This window comes from Aquarana catesbeiana, linkage group LG06 (genome assembly GCF_042186555.1).
Source record: "Aquarana catesbeiana isolate 2022-GZ linkage group LG06, ASM4218655v1, whole genome shotgun sequence".
Taxonomy (NCBI): domain Eukaryota; kingdom Metazoa; phylum Chordata; class Amphibia; order Anura; family Ranidae; genus Aquarana; species Aquarana catesbeiana.
In genome coordinates, this window is record NC_133329.1 from 208,812,323 (window position 1) to 208,828,730 (window position 16,408).

The following is a 16,408-nucleotide window of genomic DNA, read 5'->3' on the forward strand; positions in this document are numbered from 1 at the left end:
AGGGGACTAAAAGGCCAAAATTGTAAAGATAAGGCAACCCATAATTTAGGTAAGACTTAATGGCTAAATAAACATTGAAATAATGTGAGCATGGCTACAGATGGAGTTGAAACAGTGGTGACAAACAGATTTACCCAATAAGCTTTTTTGCAGTCATGCAATGTTCAGTTTTAAGGTATGTGGAGATATAAACGCAGGTTTACCCAATAAGCTTTTTTGCAGTCATGCAATGTTCAGTTTTAAAGGTATGTGGAGATATAAACGCAGGTTTACCCAATAAGCTTTTTTGCAGTCATGCAATGTTCAGTTTTAAAGGTATGTGGAGATATAAACGCAGGTTTACCCAATAAGCTTTTTTGCAGTCATGCAATGTTCAGTTTTAAAGGTATGTGGAGATATAAACGCAGGTTTACCCAATAAGCTTTTTTGCAGTCATGCAATGTTCAGTTTTAAAGGTATGTGGAGATATAAACGCAGGTTTACCCAATAAGCTTTTTTGCAGTCATGCAATGTTCAGTTTTAAAGGTATGTGGAGATATAAACGCAGGTTTACCCAATAAGCTTTTTTGCAGTCATGCAATGTTCAGTTTTAAGGTATGTGGAGATATAAACGCAGGTTTACCCAATAAGCTTTTTTGCAGTCATGCAATGTTCAGTTTTAAAGGTATGTGGAGATATAAACGCAGGTTTACCCAATAAGCTTTTTTGCAGTCATGCAATGTTCAGTTTTAAAGGTATGTGGAGATATAAACGCAGGTTTACCCAATAAGCTTTTTTGCAGTCATGCAATGTTCAGTTTTAAAGGTATGTGGAGATATAAACGCAGGTTTACCCAATAAGCTTTTTTGCAGTCATGCAATGTTCAGTTTTAAAGGTATGTGGAGATATAAACGCAGGTTTACCCAATAAGCTTTTTTGCAGTCATGCAATGTTCAGTTTTAAGGTATGTGGAGATATAAACGCAGGTTTACCTGTGAAGAGAGAACAAAATGATCAGATGGATGGAGCAAGAGCGGAAGTGCCACTTATTTTAAGAACGCCACTTCTTTGGAAGAACCCCCTGTATGTGCAGCCCCCTGTATGTGTATGCAGGCCTATTACATATGCACATATATATGTATGTGTAAACATATGTATATATATATATATATATTGCATTTTTTCATTAACTTTTATTTTTCCATGACGCGGGTTTAATCTTAAAAAATTGTTTACCTTTATGGCAGAGTGGTCCGACAGAAGCCTCAGTGCAAGACACATGAAAGCCCGCATGGAGTTTGCTAAAAAACGCCCGAAGGACTCCAAGATGGTGAGAAATAAGATTCTTTGGTCTGATGAGACCAAGATAGAACTTTTTGGCCCTAATTCTAAACGGTATGTGTGGAGAAAACCAGGCACTGCTTATCACCTGTCCAATGCAGTCCCAACAGTGAAGCATGGTGGTGGGAGCATCATGCTGTGGGGATGTTTTTCAGCTGCAGGGACAGGACGACTGGTTGCAATCGAGAGAAAGATGAATGCGGCCAAGTACAGGGATATCCTGGACTAAAACCTTCTCCAGAGTGCTCAGGACCTCAGACTGGGCCGAAGGTTTACCTTCCAACAAGACAATGACCCTAAGCACGCTGCTAAAATAATGAAGGAGTGGCTTCACAACAACTCCGTGACTGTTCTTGAATGGCCTAGCCAGAGCCCTGACTTAAACCCAATTGAGCATCTCTGGAGAGACTCTAAAAATGGCTGTCCACCAACGTTTACCATCCAACCTGACAGAATTGGAGAGGATCTGCAAGGAGAAATGGCAGAGAATCCCCAAATCCAGGTGTGAAAAACTTGTTGCATCTTTCCCAAAAAGACTCATGGCTGTATTAGATCAAAAGGGTGATTTTACTAAATACTGAGCAAAGGGTCTGAATACCTAGGACCATGTGATATTTCAGTTTTTCTTTTTTAATAAATCTGCAAAAATGTCAACAAATGTGTTTTTTTGTCAATATGGGGTGCTGTGTGTACATTAATGAGGAAAAAATGAACTTGAGTGATTTTAGCAAATGGCTGCAATATAACACAGAGTGAAAAATTTAAGGGGTTCTGAATACTTTCCGTCCCCACTGTTTATCTGTCCAGGGGGCAGCCACATGTCCATGCTGTTCGGGCCATATTCTTTGGCCCTTTCAGGCCATTCTTTTTGTTTGAGCATCTACAAATGTAAATGTAAAGTATCCATCAAAATATACTATAGTGCACTACATACTCTTCTGAAAAGCGCATGCACTAATACCAACATTGGCAGTGAATATACCACTCATGTGTTGGCCAGGTGAGTGACTAGCAGTGTTAATTCTGGCAGCAAATTTTGATTTAGTTGTAGTCTTATGCCGCGTACATACAATCGGAATTTCCAACAACAAATGTTTGATGTGAGCTTGTTGTCGGAAATTCCAACTGTGTGTAGGGTTCATCGGACATTTTCTGTCGGAATTTGCGACAACCAAAATTTGAGAACTGGATCTCAAATTTTCGGACAACAAAATCTGTTGTCATAAATTCAGAGCATGTGTAGACAATGCTCTGAATCAAGTACGAGACAGAAGCGCTCGATCTGGTATAACTAGCGTTCGTAATGGAGATAGCACATTCGTCACACTTCAAAATTTTTAATCTTTTAATGCATTGTATTCTCTTCTTCTTTTTAATGCTAGAATAATGAAGTTGTTTTGCTGCTGATATTCACACAGAGTTCTGACAAACTGATTTCTTTATTATTTCTCATGATCTCATGAATAATCTTTTTTTTTTTTTTTGTCGCCAGATCTCAAGAATAATGTTTATACTTTTTTTATAGTGATCTACTTTTTTTTTGTCAAGATCTCCTGATTATTTTTTCTAGTGATCTCCATAATATTTTTTGTCCTTTTGTGTGTTAAGTTACCACAACACGATTATTATCTTGTATTTTTTAGCCTCAAGGAGATTGGTTGGTGTTGGTGTCCCTTGTTAATTTGACATTGTATTTTTGAAATGTACCTGCCTACTCACCAACAAACTGTCCTTTTTGAACTAAAACACATAGCCAATTTGTGATATTTGTATTTGTGATAAAAAATAGACATTTATTAGGGGTCATAACAAAATAAAGAGGAAGGCAAACTGGTGAAATTGGCGAAGACTTTGTACCCCAGGACACACATCAACTATTTGACAGGCAAAATATGTAGCCTGAGAAGTCCATTTAATAGGGAGCACAATCCGGTCCAGGACTCCGAGAGATCAGGAGCAGCAGCAGATGACATATATGTCCCAAGGCTGTGGTCTTACAACAGCCTGCGTCTTTTGTCAGACCAGACTGAACTCAGGCCATCACTCTTTTTTCTTCCTTCCACGCTTGCTTCCACACTTGCTTCCAGGCTGTGGCTCTGGTGTTGGAGTTGTGGCAGGAGGTGGAGGAGGTGGAGGATGGTCCAACTCACACAGGTGGGTTTTGCTTGTGAGTTCACCCCTCAACCCCTTATTTAGGGCCAGATATATCACTTCCTCACAAAGGAGGCGTTGGCCAACCTCCATTTCCTGCATTTTGCTGGCAGCCATGCAGGCAAAGGCTCTTGAATATTGAGGGTTGTGACAGACCTAGTCGGGAGAGAGACCTTTGGAGGGGACTGAATGCTAGCCTCTTGCCGATCGATCATGGGCCCTGGCATTTGGGGGAACGGTGCCCTTTGTGAGCTGTATGCCTGGGGACCCTTGAGGTGGTATTACTGTGGATTCGGGTCCTGGTCCCCCAGGACACACAGACTCTGGGGACCCTGGATTTGCCATATTAGAAATACTGGCTGATTCATAATGCTGGCACAAATACTGTTAGGAGATGCTGATATCAATTCCAGCCACCTGTCTGTCTGTTACCTGCTAGAATGTCTATTGTAAATAAGTCTAGTATGGGATCTAAGAGTCATTAGATCCCCATTGTTGTTTCTGTTAATTAACTCTGCTATTGTGTGAAGAAGAGTTCGGTGTTGATTTGTGATAATGTTAATTGGGTTTTCTGAGCTACAAGACGGCCAGTCTGGCCTAAGAGCCCATTCACACAGGGACGACTTGTCAGGCGACCTAGTCGCCTGACAAGTCGCCTCCCGTTCTGTGCTATGGAACCGTTCTAAGGGACTTAGAAAAAGGTTCCTGTACGACTTCAGGGGCGACTTGGGGTGACTTGCATAGACTTCTATACAGAAGTCGTTTTGCAAGTCGCCCGGGCAGTCGTTTGCAGGTCGCCTCGCTGAGGCGACCTGCAAGTCGTGTTGCCCCTGTGTGAATGGGGTCTTAAGGTCATGTCTGAGTCATCTAGGCTGTCTAAAGGGATTAATTAATTAGCTCATGTTAATTAGGTTTCTGGTCACAGGTGTATGTTCAGAGTAATATGAGCAGGAGGTATACACCTCCTCCTTTACTGTATAAAAGAGCCTGTATTCCTTTCAATAAAAGAGATTCCTGTTTGAACTTACATACAGCCTGCCTGGTGTTTGTTCTGAGCTATCACAACTGGATTTGAATGGCACATAGCTGTAGTTCAATTCCCGGTGCATCGGATGACCGAACCATCGGACGTGCGATCTGCAATCTGATTCTATAGCAGCAGAGGAGTGTTGGGAGAGTGGAACTGAGCGAGCAGGGGCTCGTTACCTCACGTTCCTCCCCTTCTTGGTACTTTTTGTTGAAAGGCAGAGGGGAAGAAACTGGGATTCAGTCAGGCTACTGGGCCTGGCCACCTCCTGGCTGCCGCTTACCTCGCCTCCTCCTGGATAAGACTTTCCACGGCCTCCTCCTAGCTGAGACTTTCCTGTGTATGAAAATGGGACATAGTTTTAGTTTTTTGGTCATCAATCACACACAATTTTGAGCTCATGACTGTTGCAAATTGAATGTTAACACATAGAAAAGATAATTCTGACTCCAGCATTTTTCGTTCTTGTCCCAATCATTTTTGGCTACTATTGTCTATTGATATGTAAACCACTTTGTTAATTCAGAAATTAGTGATCAAAAATAACATCTAGTTACCATCATTCAATTTTTGGACAAGAAATATGTTGAACAATGCTATACCTGGCTCAAGCTGGGCTCCTCCAACTTCTTCCTAGGTGGAAGGATCAGGTTGTACACTGGAAGCCTCATTTGAGGTGGAAGGTAGAGTGGAAGGAAGAGTGGAAGGAAGGGTTTAAATTAGGGATGAGCTGAACACCCCCCCGGTTGTCAGAGGGGGGCGGGGTCACAATGGCATGCAATGCCAAGCTGCTGCTAATAAAGCAAACAGAATATTGGCATGCATTAAAAGGGGGATCAACTCCAGAGATAAAACGATAATTCTCCCGCTCTACAAGACTCTGGTCCGGCCGCACCTGGAGTATGCTGTCCAGTTCTGGGCACCAGTCCTCAGGAGGGACGTACTGGAAATGGAGCGAGTACAAAGAAGGGCAACAAAGCTAATAAAGGGTCTGGAGGATCTTAGTTATGAGGAAAGGTTACGAGCACTGAACTTATTCTCTCTGGAGAAGAGACGCTTGAGAGGGGATATGATTTCAATTTACAAATACTGTACTGGTGACCCCACAATAGGGATAAAACTTTTTCGCAGAAGAGAGTTTAATAAGACTCGTGGCCACTCATTACAATTAGAAGAAAAGAGGTTTAACAATAAACTACGTAGAGGGTTCTTTACTGTAAGAGCGGCAAGGATGTGGAATTCCCTTCAACAGGCGGTGGTCTCAGCGGGGAGCATTGATAGCTTCAAGAAACTATTAGATAATCACCTGAATGACCGCAATATACAGGGATATGTAATGTAATACTGACACATAATCACACACATAGGTTGGACTTGATGGACTTGTGTCTTTTTTCAACCTCACCTACTATGTAACTATGTAACTATGTAACTATGTCACCTGCCAGATGACCCGCCCCCCTCTGACAACACGGGGAAAGCCACAGGAAAGTCCCGTGAACTCCCTGTGCGTCAGAGGAGGGCGGGGTCACCGGGGTCCCCGGGTGGCCCCGCCCTCCATTATATAAGAAATGTCAGAAGAAGCGAAGCATCACATGGCTGAAGACTCCCACTGAGGTGGATCATGGGGACGGAGCAGGGAACAAGCCTGGAGGAAGATGCGGGATGAGAAGAGCGGTGGAAGAAGAAGATGGAGAAGAAGAAGATGAAGAAGAAGATGGAGGAAGAAGAAGAACACTGAAAGAACACCAGAAGAGAGAAGATGGAAGAAGAAGCCGAAAGGAGAAGAAATTAATAAAGGACTTGTCAAAAACCGTGTCTTGTTTTTTAACCTTTTTGACACTTTTTTTGTGAAATGGTAGGGGTATTTTTGTACCTCATTACCAATTCACACAGGGGGGGCCCGGGACCTGGGGGTCCCCTTGTTAAAGGGGGCTTCCAGATTCCGATAAGCCCCCCGCCCGCAGACCCCCACAACCACCGGCCAAGGGTTGTGGGGATGAGACCCTTCTCCCCATCAACATGGGGACAAGGTGCTTTGGGGGGCTACCTCAAAGCACCCTCCCAATGTTGAGGGCATGTGGCCTGGTACGGTTCAGGAGGGGGGGCGCTCTCTCGTCCCCCCCTTTTTTCCTGCGGCCTGCCGGGATGCGTGCTCGGATAAGGGTCTGGTATGGATTTTTGGGGGGACCCCACGCCATTTTTTTTTTAATTTTGGCGTGGGGTTCCACCTTAATATCCATGCCAGACCTGAAGGGCCTGGTATGGAATTTAGGGGGACCCCCAAGCCATTTTTTTTATTTTGGTTCGGGGTTCCCCTGTGGGAAAATCCCATGCTGCTTTCATTAATGAACTTTTATGTGTATTGTTGGACCGATTCATTATAGCCGCAAGTAGTTTTAAAGGACTTTTTTTCCTTTGAAATGTCATTTTGCTGTCAGACTGTTCTAAACAGAGGAAACATGCTCTCCTTTACAGGCATACTATAGACACCCCACAGGTACAAAATTTAAAGGAATATTACACTTTTATTGTTTCACTTTAAGCATTATTAAAATCACTGCTCCCGAAAAAATGTATGTTTTTAAAACTTCTTTTTGCATTGAAACATTTCCCCTGGGGCAGGACCCAGGTCCCCAAACACTTTTTATGACAATACCATGCATATAAGCCTTTAAAATGAGCACTTTTGATTTCTCCCATAGACTTTTAAAGGGTGTTTCGTGGCTTTCGAATTTGTCGCGAACATCCCAAAATGTTCGCTGTTCGGCAAACTGGCGAACAGCCGATGTTCGAGTCGAGCTGAACTGAAGCTCATCCCTAGTTGAGAGTGATGGCCTGATTTAAGTCTGGTCTGACAAAAACCAACTCTGTCATAGTACCACAGCCTGGAGACATAAATGTCATCTGCTACTCCTGATCTCATGGAATCCTGAACCTTTTTGCGCTCCCTATTATATGTGCTCCCCAGGCCACCAATTTTGCACTTCAAATAGGAGATGGTTGCCGTGGGAATCACTGGCTTCACCAATTCCAGCAATTGATCCAGCGCTGCCTTCCCCTTTTTTTATTATTATAAAATGGGTTTTTCACCTGCCACAGACAGGGCAGCTCCCTGTATTTATCAATGAAGCTAGGGAGGAAGTCATGATTGTTGAATCTATCCATTTTATCTGCAAGACACAACACAAGACAAACCCTAATGTCAGTCTAAACTCTCATAATCTTGTCCCAATATAGGCCTCAATCTATAAGCAGTATAGGCCACTGATGCCCCAAATTAAAATTGTACCTTCGTTAGCATGATCGGCGCTTACGCTACTCCATCCTCCGCTCACAGATCTTACTTACAACGCATGCGTGTTACGCTTTATATACACTGCGCATGTGTGAAACTCCGCCCGCCCTGACCTTCTTTCTAGTATATTCCCTGCCCCTTCTCTTTCGGCGCAGTGGAAGAGCACATGGCGGAGACAGAGCAGGTGCATGCAGAGGAGAGCAGCAACGACGAAAGCCTGGAGCCACAAATGTCACAATCCAGGAGATTTAAGGTGTCAAATATGTCCTTTGGTGAGATGGTGGAGATTAGGGATGAGCTGAACACCCCCCTGTTCGGTTCGCACCAGAACATGTGAACAGGCAAAAAATTTGTTCGAATAAATAGGATTCAGTGATAAATGGGTATTAACCCAGTGCTATATATATGTGAAAAAAATAATCAAGTCCAACCAATAAAATAAGTGACCAATCCAATGGAAGTATGGAAATCTTCTGACATGCAATTCGTCTGATAATAACTCTTGAAGTGAGGAAGGTGTAAACACTCTTACCGGAACTGATGGATTCGAATGCCAGTGCAACTGAATCAAACAAGCTTAGAAATGGTTCTCCCAGGTGATGGTATGGGCCCCAGATTTCCAAAGATATCTCCTCTAGACTGGAACGGCTATACTGATATCCATCAGACTGAGAAAATGACACATCCAATAGGAACATCCAGATCTCCCGTGGGACCAAGAGGTACGGGAAAGAAAATATAGAATGCTCCGATGGGGGGACGTAACCGGGTGACCCCGCCCTCTCTGACATCACAGGGAAAGCCATAGGGAAGTTCCCATGCGTCAGAGGGGGCGGGGTCACCGGGTGGCCCCGCCCTCCGTTATATAAGTAGTGTCAGAGAAAGAGAAGAGTCACACAGCGGGAGCCTCCCACGGATGCGGAGCGGCCCAAGAACGACGTGGGGAAGAAGACGCCATGGAGGAAGATGCCTGATGAGAACACCGGAGCAAGAAGCAGAGGATCGGAGGAAGAAGCAGAGGAAGAAGAAGATGGAGGAAGAAACCGAAGGAAGAAGGAAGGAAGAAGATGAAAAGAAGATGAAAAGAAGAAGACTTTAAATAAAGGAATTGTCAAAAACTGTCTCTTGTCATTTTTAACATTTTTGACACCTTTTTTGTGAAATGGTAGGGGTACATTTGTACCCCATTACCATTTCACACGGGGGGGTGGGATCTGGGGGTCCCCTTGTTAAAGTGGGCTTCCAGATTCCGATAAGCCCCCACCCACAGACCCCCACAACCACCGGCCAAGGGTTCTGGGGATGAGGCCCTTGTCCTCATCAACATGGGGACAAGGTGCTTTGGGGGGGCTACCTCAAAGCACTCTCCCAATGTTGAGGGCATGTGGCCTGGTATGGTTCAGTTTCTCGTCCCCCCTCTTTTCCTGTGGTCTGCCAGGTTGTGTGCTCGGATAAGGGTCTGGTATGGGTTTTTGGGGGAGCCCACACCATTTTTTTTTTATTTTGGCGTGGGGTTCCCCTTAAAATCCATACCAGACCTTAAGAGTCTGGTATGGGTTTTGAGGGGGATCCCTACGCCATTTTCTTTTAAATTTTGGTGCGGGGTTCCCCTTAATATCCATACCAGACCTGAAGGGACTGGTATGGAATTTAGGGGGACCCCCATGCCATTTTTTTAAAAAATTTTGGTTCGGGGTTTCCCTGTGGGGAAATCCCATGCAGTTTTTATCAATGAACTGTTATGTGTATTGTCGGACCGACAATTCATTAATAGCCACGAGTAGTTTTAAATGACTTTTTTTCCTTTGAAATGTCATTTTGCTGTCAGACTGTTCTAAGCACGGGAAACATGTGCCCCTTTACAGGCATACTATAGACACCCCCCAGGTACAAAATTTAAAGGACTATTACACTTTTATTGTTTCACTTTAAGCATGACAGTTACATGCATATGCATGCTAAAGTTATACAGCCGTCTGAATAGTACATAACAAGACTGTTATTGAGGAAAAAGAAGAGAGAAAAAGTACAAAAAGGAAAAAAAAAAAAGAAAACCATATTGTAATGGCTACCAAATCCTCAATAACTTCCTATAAACCCCTCCAGCCATTTAGTGTGCCGCCCTCTCTGTACCGAAACATCTCAGTGTCTTTTTCTTGGGTAAATAAAGTGAACAGAGAGTGAACAGTCGATAATGACAAAAAACTGAATAGGCAAGCTAATGGGCATAGAATGGCTGCATGAGGGTAGTAATAAACTATGATAACTTCTGAGGTAAATAGTGGAGAGCTCAAGGGGAAGAAAATTAGGCCCAGTTCAGTAGATCTATACATTCATGTCAGAACAGACAGAGGGAGCCCAACACTGCTGGAGCAGGACACAATGTTAAAATATGTGTCCCTGGGGGTGTACATCAGGATGCCCCGGGGGCCCACACACACTACCCCAGTGGGATCTTCCTGTAGGTGTGTTAAGGATCTCCCCAGCATCCGTCGCCACCTCCAGGATCATTAGGTCCGAAAGGGAGGGCTATAAAGGCGGAGCCCTCCATTTCCTGACCATTGTGGAGGTGATGGTTAAATGTATCGCGCTGTGAAGGGGTCCCTCTGAAGTCCCAACCATCCGTCTCCAAGATTTTCCCCGCCTAAGGTGTTAAATTTTCTTAGTACATCAAAAGAGCCTCCGAGGCTAAGTAGTTCTAAAGAATAGGGAGAGGAAACATGGGAAAAGCGAGAAATAGAGAAGTAGAAGGATAAGGAGTTGATCAGCTTAAAGCAGGAGCAGAACCGGGACTAAGCTCCATCCCCGGTATGAGAGTTATATTACAATACATGGCCCAAGGCTTCCATATAGCATAAAACTTCTCAATTTTGTCATTCAGATTAGCTACTATTTGTTCCTGGGACATGATCCAAGACACCTTTCTCTTGCAACACTGGAAAGATACCGTGGTTTTCTTCCAGGCTTTAGCTATAGTGATTTTCGCCCCCAAAAGGACAAAGAAGGAGAGAGCCGGTAGGTGCTTGGATATTTCAGGGATGGTGTGGTTAAAATAAGGCAATGTAGGGGCTGGGGGCCTACTGAAACCTTTACTAATTTGCTAATTGTGTGGAAGATTTTTCGCCAAAAGGATCTAATACGGGGACAAGTCCACCAGGTAGAGCCCACTAGACCACAACCCCTAAAACAAAGAGGTGAGGTCCCAGGGTAGATCAAAGCCAGTCTAGAGGGGACATAGTACCACCTGGACAGAACCTTTATATTAGCCTCGATAAGGGAGATATTACATATACCTCTGAAGAAGCGTATCCAGGACCGGAACCATTCTGTTGTCGGCCACGTTCCGCCCGTGTCATCCTCCCAGGCCTTCGCGTAGGTCGGCTTACCCAGATTCGTCTGTAGTGCGGTGTATATTAGTGAAATTCCTCCCTTTTGATCTGAAATGTTGGAGCACCAATGCTCATAGGGGGTAATTGAGGGATGTTCCAGTTTGGTGATCCAATAGCTTTTAAGAAGTGTGAGATTTGTGTGAATCTAAACTGTTCCGTATTAGGCATGTCTAACTTACGCTTACAGTAGGATAAGGTAATAGGGCCAGTTTGGGTAAGGAAGTGACCTATCCGGTAGAGACCTTTGTCTGTCCACCATCGGAAAGCCTGTATATTTAAACCCGGGGAAAATTTAAGGTTGTGGAAGATGTGGGACAATGGTCGTAAGGGGGATATGATAGAGGTATGTGTGTATAGTTTAGTGCTTAAAGAGATAGAGTGAGAAAGGGCAGGGGCCATTATAGCCGGTCTTTGTTTGGAGTCACACCATAGGAGGAAGTCGATGGTATTGAGGGGTGTTGCCCACCTTTCCATAGAGAGCCATTCCGGCTTCAGGCCTTTAGAAAAGATCATCGAGATTTGAGATAATTGTGCCACCTGGTAGTAACCCCAGAGGTCCGGCAGGCCCAAGCCACCTTGGGACTTGAGGCGGAGAAGTATTTTGGATGGACATCTGTAACCCATGTTTCCCCAGACAAAGCGTATTATCTTTGATTGGAATTTCCCCAAAAAGCTCTTCTGGAGCGGGATTGGTAGTGATCGGAATAAATATATGAGGCGAGGCAAGAGAGTCATCTTTACAGCGTGCACCCTTCCCAGCCAGGATAGACCACATTTCGACCACCGTTGAAGATCCCCTCTACATTTGGTGATCATGGGGGGGTAATTAGCTTTTAATAGGTCTTTAATATACGGGGTCAAATGTATCCCCAGATAGGGGATGGCCATAGGAGCAAAGGAGAACGCAAAGTTATTAGTAAGCTGTGATAGTAGTTTGGGAGGAACCGTGATATTTAAGGCCGTGGATTTGGACATATTGACCTTTAAGCCTGATATTCTACTGAATGAGTTCAGAACCCCATATATGACCGGGGTAGAAATTAGAGGAGACATTATGTAAAGCAAGAGGTCATCCGCATAAAGGGTGCATTTGTGCTCCTTGTCTCCGCAGACCACCCCCTTAATATCGGATTTGTTCTAATGGCTATAGCCAAGGTTTCAATGGCCATGGCAAAGAGAAGGGGAGAAAGTGGACACCCCTGTCTGGTGCTTCTACCAATGGGAAATGATGCTGAGTATCTTCCCATTAGTCTCACCTGGGCAGAAGGTTTGGAGTACATAGAGTGAATTAGGTTCAAGAAGTGAGGGCCAAAAATCCATCTTCTCAGAATCTCTGACAGGTAACCCCAGTCTATGGTATCAAAAGCCTTGTGTAGATCAATCGACAATAGGAAGCCTGTTTGGGGAGGGCCCCCGTCCCATTGTGATTTAAGAAGGGAGATCACATCTATGGACCGTCTAATCTGGTCGGGACCCTGTCTCCCCGGTATAAAGCCCACCTGATCACCGTGAATATAAGAGGGGATAAAACTCGCTAATCTATTTGCTAATACCCCCTGATCACAGATTTATGTGCCGACCACACCGTCGATGGGGAGACGTCCGTCGTAGTGTTTATGCTGAAGTATTCCTTAATAGCTTCCTCTATGATAGAAGCTTGTATGGGGTCACTAAGAATAGATTCCTGCAGACGCCAGCGAGGGCGATCTCTATGCCCCGAAGGTCTGAGGGATGACAAAGTGACCATCGAGTGGTCTGATAGGGGGGTATCCACTAACCGGGATTTCACAAGTAAAGGGATCGTATTGGAGCGCGTAAAGATGTGGTCTGTCCTGGCATAGGAACTATGGGGTGCAGAAAAATGCGTGTAGTCTCTTGCACGAGGGTTAATTTCCCTACAAATGTCCACCAATCCCGCCCCATGTATTAACTTCGCTATTCGAACACTTTGTTTGGATGGACGTTTAGATTGAGAAAACCCAGATCCGGATTTGTCCCGGGAGAAGTTGAAGGCTATATTAGAATCCCCGCCTACAAATGTGCCCTTTAGGTGGGGTCCAACTTTGTGAAGTAGAGATTCAAAGAAAGCCCTCTGGCCCTTATTAGGTGAGTAATAGGAAACAAAAGTATATAATTCCCCATCTATGTTCCCCAAAACCAATATATAACGTCCAAGGGGGTCTACAACCGTCTCAGGTTGAGAGAGGTTAATATGTTTAGCAAAACAGATTGCGACCCCTTTTGTTTTGTTGGGTGCAGAGGATAGAAAAAATTGGGGAAAATTGCGGTGAAGGAATGTGGTATTGTAAGAAATGGGGAAGTGGGTCTCTTGCAAGAGGAGGATTTCCGCTTGCATAGACTGGTAGAGTTGGAATAGTTTTCTCCTTTTGATGGGGGAGTTCAGGCCCTGGGTATTATTTGATATGATTTTGAGGGTGGGGGAGATGGTTACTTGTTCAGGCATACAGTGGGTGGTGTGAGGCCCTGCTAGTGTTAAGGATCTTACCTGACCGGTGTGAGGAAGTTGCCTTGAGATTCCTGAGGTTAGAGCTTGCCGAGTACATGAGACCTGGGAGGAGAGGCCAGAGGCGGAAGCGGAGTCCGCACGAGCACATAAGGAGAGAAAAAGAGAGAGAGAGAGAGAGAGAGAGTGGAGAGGGATGAGAGAGAGTAGAAAAGAGAGAGAAGAGGTTGCATAAATCTGAACCATTAAACATTCCTGCATGTAAAATAAACAAATAGTAATGAAACGAGGGTCCCCAGACCCCCCCATACCCCGGGGTAGGATGGTTTAGCCATACCGTACCCTAAACCTGAGGGGTTCGGAGTCAAAACAGTAGGACTTCCGGACAAGAAACCCAAGGCACTATTGGTGCTCCTGGTTTCTACTTGAGGTGCACTGGGTCCACCACGGCCCGCCACCTGAAGAACAGAACAACTGAAGACCGTAAAACAGTCTAACATTTCTCAAAAGAACTGAGCGTCCCCACCTCAAAAAACAAAACAAAACAATATACCTTCAGCCGGGAGCTGAACAATAAAACCCACCCCCTTCCCGGACCCCCCACTCCCAACCCAGGGGAAGCAGGCCCAATTGTAGAAGCAGGCGTTCTCCCTCTGCAAAGGAAGAAAAGCTGTAGTTTTTGTTTCTGTAGGAAAAATTCAGACGCAGGGGGAAGGACCACCGATATGAGATTTCCTTTTCCAGCAGAAGTTGAAGTAATGGTTTGAGGGAGCGCCTTTTTTGTACCGTGTATGGCGACAAATCTGCAAAGATCTGGATCCTGCGGCTCAGCAATTTGAGGTTATCTGTGCCCCTGGATCTCCTCCTTACTTCTTCCTTAACAGAGAAGAAATGGGGTTTCACAATAATGTCTCTGGGGAGACCATCCGAGCAAAGGGGTTGCAGAGCCCTGTGCTCCCTGTCGAGCTCCAGGCGGTGCTCAGTGATGTCAGGTATGAGGTTCCGCAGCAGGGTTTTCACACAAGTGTGTACCTCTTTTTCTGATTCGGGGAGCCCGCGGATGCGAAAGTTATAACGTCTCGATCTATTCTCGAGGTCATCGATTTTCGCAAAAGCTGTTTCAAGTTGATCCTGCATCTCCTGAATCCTTGCTGAGTTTTGATTGAAGCGAAAAACAGCTTGGTCAGCTTTCTTTTCAATTGTGTCCATTCTTTGCCCTATTTGCTGCAGATCCACATGGATGGATGCTGTGATTTGGGCTGCATTCAGGGCCAGGCTTTTAGAGAGAAGCTGGCAGAAGGCGTCCATTATGGAGGGGAAGTCTGAGGGCACAGGGATGGCAGAAGTTGTCTCTGGCAGACAGTAAAAGTCCTGTGTGGGGGTCTATCATAGGTGTGGAGGGGAGGCCAGGGCACATCCTACCCAGGAGAAACTCCGTGGATGAAGGAGAGGTGGCCAGGGATAGGGGCAGAAAGTCCATGCCTGGGGACTGAGGAGGCTGAGTGTCCTGGTCCGCTATGGAATCTTCAGCTCCCTCTGTGCAGGCCTCGTGGGGCCGCCGCCATCTTGGCATAACTGGCCGGAACGCCGGCCGCCTTCATCTGACCCTCCAAGTTCCTCCTAACGTGCGCCGTATTTATCTAATGGTTCCCGGGGGTCTCCCCCGCTAGTGTGTCCTGGTTATGTGCTCTGGGGAGTGCTCAGAACGCTCCGGTGGCTGTTACAGTGCCGTGGTGGAGCGGAGCTCTAGTAGCCAGCGGCCATCTTTGGAGATGCCGCGCATGCCCCCCCCCCCAACACTTTTATTGACAATACCATGCATATAAGCCTTTAAAATTAGCACTTTTGATTTCTCCCATAGACTTTTAAAGGGTGTTCCGTGGCTTTTGAATTTGCCGTAAACACCCCAAATTGTTCGCTGTTCGGAGAACTTGCGAACAGCCAATGTTCACCTTGAACTCGAAGCTCATCCCTAGTGGAAATGGTGGACATCTTGAAGAGGGACGACCATGATGGGAAATATGGACCGTACAGGAACCTAAATGTGAGAAAGGCCAAAATCATGAGTAAAGTTGTGAAAAGTTTGCAGAAGAATTTTAGGGTTCGACGATCCAAGGATCAATTGAGGAAACGATGGTCAGACCTCAAATTGAGGGAGCAGGATCAGTACAGAAGAATCAAGAGAGTGCTGCAAAAAGGTATTTTGTCGCGTGTTCCTATTATTATTATTACTTTTGTGCTGCTCCATGTGCTTTTTTTTACGGTTGTACAGTTTAAAATGGCAAGTTTCAGGTTCATGGGCACAGTAATCGTTTGTAGTAAACATCGTTAGTTCGCCCACGAATACGATGTTTTTGGCAGATGCAGGTTTACTACATTTGTTCATGCCTATTTGTATTAAAAGACGTTAGTTGTCTAGATGGGTTTGTAACTAGAATAAATGCAAACTTGATTCAGTGTAAGGAGAGGAAACTCGGCAGCTGTTTACACATCTTGATGCAGGAGCACTAGTGTGAGACACCAGAACACTCTTTCTAGGGTGTCCCACACAGGTGCTCCAGTGGATACTAGGGGTGTCTCCATGTGTGAAACTTGCACAAAACAGGTAAGTATTCCAGCTTTAGAAACGGAAAAAAATAATGTCTTCAGCTTGGAACGCGGCCAAAACAGACAACTGTACAACACTTCAAGCAATGTTTCATATTCCATATTCTGTCCTCTCATATCTGTGTGCTAAGTATACCTTTTTTTAATTCACA